At 38.0% G+C, this 8383-nt stretch overlaps 1 long non-coding RNA gene across 1 annotated transcript; it reads left to right on the forward strand.

Annotated features, from left to right (window-relative positions):
• On the forward strand, positions 6682-7404 carry LOC107648107. The gene is made up of 3 exons (XR_001621728.2): positions 6682-6877; positions 6956-7091; positions 7203-7404. It is a non-coding gene; the product is annotated as an uncharacterized LOC107648107 (long non-coding RNA).

Consider the following 8383-nt stretch of genomic DNA (forward strand, 5'->3'; position numbering starts at 1 on the left):
GATCAGGAAGATCTACGATCACCGAGCAGCTAAACGACTTCAGTAAATGTCGTTCATCAGGGGAAAGACCACCTAACATCATAGATCCGTTCAAATATCAAGAAGGAACCGGAGGCCTATTTTAAAGATAATGAGGGATTCAAGCATTACCGTCTGACGAACATCACTAACAAGGCTTTGCCCAGGTCATCGAGGTATACCGGTGGTTCGCCAACCTTCATGAAGACGAAGAGCAGACTGGTAAGAATTTTTGGCATTGTTTAATGTTTTAGTAGTTACTTAGATTAGTTTTTTAATTTGTTCATTTATTTTATAAGCATGTAATTGATTTATAAGCATTCTTTTTCTGAATATGATCTTTGGTGTTAGCTTTGCTCTGTTGATATATACTTATATAGTCATGTATGAACTGAACTGAGCTGAGCTGATATAGAATGTTTGAACCATATACAAAATGGGTTCATAGTTGAACTGGTTCTAATACAGCTAGGGGTGAACGCGGATGACCAAAATTTCGATCCGATCTGCACTAAAATCATCAGATCGGATTCAATATCTGCAGTTTTTAAACTTGGACCCGATCCAATCCGATCCGCACATTTGCGAATCGGATCGGATCGGATATAGGATATATCTGCAAAACACAAAAATATTTTTAAAAGGTTATTTTTATAAAAAATATCAATAAAATTCATTTTTTCTATTTTTTTAAATATGTTTACTTTTAAAATAATATTAAACATACTTTTCTTAAATAATAAATTAAAATAATACAACATATATAATAATTATTAGTTGAAATAAAGCATAAAAAGAATATTTACTTATTTATTTCTTTATTTTTGCGGATACCTACACAAAATCCGCAATCTGATCCTATTAGTGTGTGGATCGGATCTGATCCGATCCGATAACCTTGCAAATCGGATCTATATCTGCAATTTTCGAATCGGATTCGGATAAAAACCACATATATGAGGATCTGATCCGATCCATGAACACCCCTAGATACGGCTTGAATGGTTTATAATGTGTAAAAATCTTGATTTATTTTAATTTAGAATGGTTAAACTAGGTTGTAAGCATGTAGGATGGTTGGTGTCTCTAGAATTGTAATAGGAAAGTGTTTTACCCAAAACATTTAGTATTTGTATTATAGCTTCCCAACTTCCTAACTTGAATTCATTTACCAAAGTTTGCTGTCATTTAACTGAATTTTGTGAAAAAAATGGGGTGATGATGATGAAGACTAGAAGAATAGTCAAGAAAAGAAAACACTACTCCATATCTAGCACTAAAGATAAAAGGGTATTTGTCATTCCAAGCTTTTTATTGTTCTTTTTCTTACTTTATTTACTTCTTTTAATTTTAATTTCTAGTAGTTCAATCTCCTTCCAACTTGTTTAATTTCATATATCATTAATCGATTAGGTGCTATATGGTGTTGTTAATCCGAGATCATGAGAAATATTATGTATATCTATCTATAAGTATGTTAAGGGTTTGAAATATTTATTCATTTTGATGATGATACTTATAATAACCATATATAGCCAGTAGCTTGGGAATTATATGATGATGATCTTAGTTGTTAAATTTTGGATTATCATAATAATAAACAAGGATGATGATTTTAATATATTTTTTTTATTTACTGTATTTTGGTTCATATATATTTGTCTGTCATTGTTTAATTTGTTTGTTTATTTTATTGGTTGATATATTAATTTGTAGTCTAAGTTATTGGATCGTGAGGTGACACTGACAGAGACCTTCAAGTATACCCATATTTTTAAGGCAAACAAGGAGAGATTTGCTGACGAGCAGTCTGCGGTCCACTATGTGAGTTTAAATTAATCTTAAGTTTCAACATTATTTGGTTTAAAGTCAATACTTTAACTATTATCCTAACCACAACTAACGTGTGTGACGCAGGAGGGATACACACAGAGGTTGGAGGCTACGACCCAGCAATCTCAGTTGCCTAGTGGGGACGACGAAGCTAGATCCGAGACCTCAGTGGTAGATCCTGATAGGGTTTGGCGCGAGACCACCTCTGAACCCCACAAGAATTGCCGCTTTGGGTTGGGGTCGTTCTTCGCCAGTGGCCTCCGCTCCTCTGCGTTAGTGGCTTCCTCTACCTCTACCTCTACCACCAGTCCTGCTAATCCCCAGAAAGTTGTCGACTTGAGGGAGGAGGTGCAGAAGCTAACACAGGAGCTTTACCAGCAAGTGGAGCAATCTGAGCAGAGGTATCGAGACCTTCTTGCATGAGTTGCCGTCAGCTCGGACCTGACGAAGAAGCTGGAGTAGCTCGATTGGTTGCAACAACAGATGGAGGAGTACATCCAGTAGATGCGCTGGAGGCAGCGGCGCTGCTGGTTTCAGTGGCAACGCTGCTAGTGGGGCACCAACAGCAGCACATACTCCTCCGCCTCAGCAAGGGAACCACGACATCGATGACGATGATGACAAATATTACCGAAATCTGTAGGGGTTAGGGTTTTATGCATTTTTGTTTGTCCACTCTATTGTATTCCACATCTGTGACATTTTATTGTATTCAGACTATTTATTTTTTAATAAAATAATTTGTTAATTTCTGCTAACTTTAAATTTCTTCGAATGGTTTTGTTAATAAGAGTCTACTAACTCTGGCTTAATTGTAACCAGTAACACAATCTCGCCAAATCCATTGAAGAAACCGACGGAAAGTCCACCGCCAATTAGCGTTGGACGAAAAAATCCGCCAATAAACAGTTTCCGTCGTCGTTTATACTATCAATTCAAGGACGACTGTAAATCCGATGGTAACTTTTGTACCGGCAGATTTGTTTGATGAATCCGACGGTACTCAGTGCATTCCTTATAGTATATGGGCTAGGCTACCCATAGACTTCCTACTAAGGGCATCTGCTACAACATTTACCTTGCCAGGATGATACAAAATGGTACAATCATAATCCTTTAAAAACTCCATCCATCTTCGTTGCCTCAAATTCAAATCTTTTTGTTAGAATATATACTTTATATATCTCATAGATCTCACCATAAAGGTAATGTCTCCAAATCTTTAAAGCAAAAACGACTGCTTCCATTTCCAAATCATAAGTTGGATAATTTTGTTCATGCTTCTTGAGTTGTCGTGAGGCATAAGTAATAACTTGACTGTGCCGCATTAATATACATCCAAATCCTATTCGAGATACATCACAAAAGACCAAAAATCCCCCAGACCAGGAAGGCAAAACAAGAACAGGTGCTGAGGTTAGACAAGCCTTAAGTGTTTGGAAACTTTCCTCACAAGCTTTTGATCATTGAAACTTTACATTCTTATAGGTTAACTTAGTCAATGATGTAGAAATCTTTGAGAAGTTGATGAGCGGATATTTTATACGCTTTTTGGCATCATTTTCATGTAGTTTTCATTATGTTTTGTTTAGGGTTTATAATTTTTTCATAAGTTTTAGTGCAAAATTCACATTTTTGGATTCTACTTTGAGTTTGTGTGTTTTATGGTGATTTCAGGTATTTTCTGGCTGAAATTGAGGAACTTGAGCAAAAGTATGATTCAGAGACAGAGAAAGGACTGCAGATGTTGTCAGGATCTGACCTCCGTGCACTCAAAGGAGCTTTTCTGGAGCTACAAAAGTCCAAATGGCGTGCTCTCAACGGCTATGGAAAGCTAACATCCAGGGCTTTTTCAAAATATATAATAGTTCATACTTTTCTTTAGAAATGAAGGCCCAAAACTTGCGTTCAATGCCAGCTACCAGCCACATTCCTCGAGTCCAACGCCCACAGGGGAGCAGCTGGCGTCCAACGCCCAGGATGGAGTCCCTAGCCAGCATTCAACACCCCTAAAGGGTACTAGCTCGTAGGAGACATTCAAGCTCAGCCCAAACACTCACCAAGTGGGCTCCATAAGTAGATTTTTGCACTACAAGACTAGTTTATCTTATTTTCTATAATGCTGAGTTACTAGACTAGTATATATAGAACAAAGATCACCCTTGTTAGAGATCTTGGCCCATTCGAACCTTTAACTTTTATTTTCTGTACAGTAATAGTCACTAACCTCCTAAGGTTAAGGATAGGAGCTCTACTGAGTTTCATGGATCAATAATATTACTGTTTTAATTCAATATGTATGATTCTATTCTCTTATGCAACCTCGTTCTTCATCTTATGAATTGAGGGTGACCCGTGACAATCACCCTTATTCTACAGGGGTTCCGTGCGATTCCTGACCCAGATGGCGTTGAACTAAAGTTAGAGATTGCATTGCGGATTCCAATAGAGCATCTGAGCAACTTTGGATATGTGACATGAAATCCCATTGACTATGGGTGCGTGAGGTCTCTGTGATGCTAAGGCTAAAGTCAGAGAAGCAGCACTTTCTGATCTGGAAGATCTGCCTTGTCTGTGGCACCTTGAGTAGGATCGTGAAGGAGAGTGGATTGCTTAGAGCTTCATCTTCTGCTACAGTGAGAAACCTAGAGGTGGCTTGATAAGAGGACATGAGTCATCTCAACATGGTAGATTGCTGTAGTAGAGGAGGTTAACTTGATGAGAGGACATGAGTTAATTACTTACGGCTGCTATTGAAGGAATCAGAAGGTTATTGAAGAAGACAGTAAGAAAAGTTAATCCGGAAAGACAAAGCAGCTCCGAAGCCTCAACCATTCTATCACCATTGAATTATCATCTATCTAGTAATGTTTTATTTATTTATCTGGTTTATGCATTTTTTTTCCGTGACAAACTTCACTTTCTATTCGCCTAACTAAGATCTACAAGGTGTCCACTGCTTGCTCAGACCAACAATCTCGGTGGGATTGACCCTCACTCACCTGAGGTATTACTTGGACGACTTAATATACTTGCCGGTCTATCTGTGTGAATTTTGTGGAGCCAGTTTCGTGCACCAAGTATTTGGCACCGTTGTCGGGGATTATTCGGATTTGAAAAACTACCGAATTATCTTGTTGCTTAGATTAGGTACTTTTTACTTTTGTTTTGAGTCTTTTGTTTTCTTTTCAAAAAATTTTCAAAACCTTTTTTGTTTTTGGCTATGTATTTTCTTTTGATTTTCTTACTTTGAGTCTTACCTATTTCCTGTTTTCTTTTTCAAAATTTTTTTTCAAAATCTTTTCTTTTCTTTAGTAATCGTTGTCTTTTGTTTGAGTCTTTTGTTCTTGTTCTTGTTAAATCTTTGAACTTTCTTGCTTTCTTTTCAAAAATTTTTTTCAAAAATAGTGTCTTTTGTATGCATTTAGTGTCAATTCTTAAGTTTGGTATCCCCTGTGTGTTTATCTTTTCTTTAAAATTTTCAAATTGTTCTTACTGTTCTTTCTTGGTATTCAAGTTGTTCTTATTTTTTTTCTTGTTTTGATCTTAAAATTTTTAAGTTTAGTGTTTTTGGTGTTTGTTTTCTTAATTTTCAAAAATTAGTACTCTTTTGATCTAAAAATTTTAAGTTTGGTGTCTTTTGGTTGTTTTTCTCTTTCTTCATTAATTCAAAAAATTAAAAAAATATATTTTTATCTTAATTTTCGAAATTTCAAAAAAAAAAAATCAAATTTTAATTTCAAATAATTATCTTATCTTATCTTAGTCTTAAAATTCAAAAGTCATATCTGTAAGACCCAAAATCTTTGAAAAGTCTTATTATGATCAAGTCTCAAATCCTACAATTATTTATAGCCTTAAATTCAGAGATTATTTTATTAAAGATAATTAAGGCAAGTTTTGATTTATTGGATTTGAGATAAGTTATGATTATTATCCAATTTTATAATTATTGGATTATTTTCTATATTTAAAGTATAAGGTTGATAGTTATGAAATAATAAGGATTTTATAAGATTTGGATTAGATAAGTAATATTTAAATATTATTACTGTTATTTTGGAAAAATGAAGAAATTAAGTATATTATTTCTAATTTTTGGATTTGGGCATTTTATTGAAAATAATTTGTGAAATTGATGAGCAAATAGTATTTTCTATATACAACTAGTGTTGGATTTAATTTGGATTTCAATTATTATATTATATCCAATTTTATTTGAAATTACCAAATTATCCCTAAACCTAATTTTGCCTAAACCCTAACCTAGCTACCCTTTTCCCCTGAACCCAGCAGCCATCACCCCAACCCCCCATCAGTAACAAACACACGCACACAGTGAGATAAAAGGGGAGAAAGGAAACAGACAGAGGGAGGAGGAAAGAGTTTGCCGGCGTGGAGGAAGGGAGGGAGCTCGCCGTCGCTGTTGCCCTCACGAGTCCACCGAACCCGCCACGCCTTGCCGCCAGCTGCGAGCCACCGCCGTTCCGTTAACGCTGCATCCCGTCGCGCTCATCGCTGCCACTTCCAGGCGTCGTCGTCAAATCGCCAAGGGAGGGAGAGGGACGCGATGGAAGTGAGGATGGAGGAGCTAGCGTCGCTGTCGAACTGTTGTGGAGCCACCAGAGCCGTCGCGTCGCCGCCGTCGTCCTCACTGCGCCGCCGTCGCCCTTGCCGCGTGGTCAGTCGCCGATCTGGTCTGAGAGAGAGAGCCCAGGAGAGAGGCGTGCCACACTCTGCTGCGGTCGAGCCAGCCTTGCTGCCTCCGCTGCTGGGGGTGGTTTCCGTCACGGTCGTCGGCAAGAGGGAGAGAGCAGTGCGGGAGGAATAGAATGCGATGGAGGAGAAGTCGGCTCTGCCACTGCCGATCTGCTGCTTTGCGGTGCTTAGCTGAAGCTTCTGCACTGTTGCTGCCGAAGGAGGAGGAAGCCTTGCCATTGTTCTGGTCGCCAGGAGCAGTCCGGTGGCTACCGGAACCACTGTCGGGGATGCCGCCGCTTGGCTCAGTCACTTCTCCTTAGTTACGGTAAGAGTTACATTCCGGAGCCCTTGAAAATCTGCACTGTTATATTTGGGTAGGAATCCTAAGGTTTTGATAACGTAGGGCTGAGTTCGAGTTATGGCATGTCACGGTTAGAGTTGTTGTTGCTGTTACGAGTAGTTGGGGCTGAGGTTGCCTCCGTCGCCGGAGCTGTGCCGGGGCCGGTTCGAAACCGCAGCTGCTTCGTGTTGTTATTCCGGTAAGAAATTATGTTTCGAAAGCCTTACGTTAGTGTCCCGTACGTGTATTAAAGCCTTTATGGTATTAATGTTCCTAGAGTTAGTAACTGAGGTTGCTTGTTGTAATTTAGAGCTGTTTATGCTGCTGCGAAAATGTGTGGGGCTGTGCTTTGAAGCTGCCTTCGATTTTGAGTTGAGGTGAAAAGAACTTATGAGGCGCTTGGATTATGGAAATGTGTTTTGAGGTAGGGGCGCTTTCCAAAAACTATAGTTTATTATTGGAATTATTACATATGGGTACTGATGTGAGATATTGTGTATTTGGTGATTGTATCTGCCTTATGTATTATTTGATTGACTCGAATGACTATGGATATTGGTTTGGCCGAATTGTTGTGTGGCTTGTGTTACTTAGAACAATTAAGAAAGCAATGAAGTTATGCGTTGAAAGAATTATTGAAAAGAGAATCATGATTTCTCCTTATTTTCCAAGAAGAACAGTATGTCTTTGGGTAGAAGTCATTCGAAAGAGAATTTTGCTTTGAGGCTGTTTTAAAAAGGTAAAACGGGTTTATGTTTTTCTCTATTGGATATCATCAGCCACTAGGGACAGGCATGCATCATATGCATTTGTGTGACATTGGTTGGGTGTGCATATTATACTTGGTTTGCCTATGTGATTAATTGCTAACTGTTCTACTTGTAATAACTGTCTGTTTGTGCTTGAACTTCCTATCTGTGTTTGTATCTGGGACTCTGTTGGATTGAGGTGATTGGTTGTTGGTTGGATTGTTTGGGCCTAGGGCCGTGGTTGAATTGAGATGGACCGATGGTTGGTTTCGGTATTGTGGTTATGGTTTGGAAATGCGGGAAAGGCTAATTTGGTTCAGCATAGATAAACCTTTTGGAAAGGCTTTTGAGTTTTTAGAAATTGAACAGTTCCTCTTTCAGAAAAGATTTCAGACTTTACTTTTATTGTAAACCGTTGTTTTTGAAAAAGAGGCATAAGACGGTTATTAATCACTGGTATGGTTTACCTTCTTGTATCCTATTACAGTAATTCCCAAAAACCCTCTACTGAGAACCCTTTCGAGGATGATGTTCTCACCCCCCTACATTTTTCCCCTTTCAGGATATGGGCGCAGAAGTTACGAAGAGCTTATTTAATTGTTGTTGTGATGCTCTATATTGTTTTAGTTATGGTTTATTGTACCCTCGCCTTTATCTTGATATAATCTGTAAGAGGGATAGGAATTGTATTGTATTATGTTTGTAATATTATTTATAAATATTTATGTATATATATGGATGT

Source organism: Arachis ipaensis, chromosome B06 (assembly GCF_000816755.2).
Source record: "Arachis ipaensis cultivar K30076 chromosome B06, Araip1.1, whole genome shotgun sequence".
Lineage (NCBI taxonomy): Eukaryota > Viridiplantae > Streptophyta > Magnoliopsida > Fabales > Fabaceae > Arachis > Arachis ipaensis.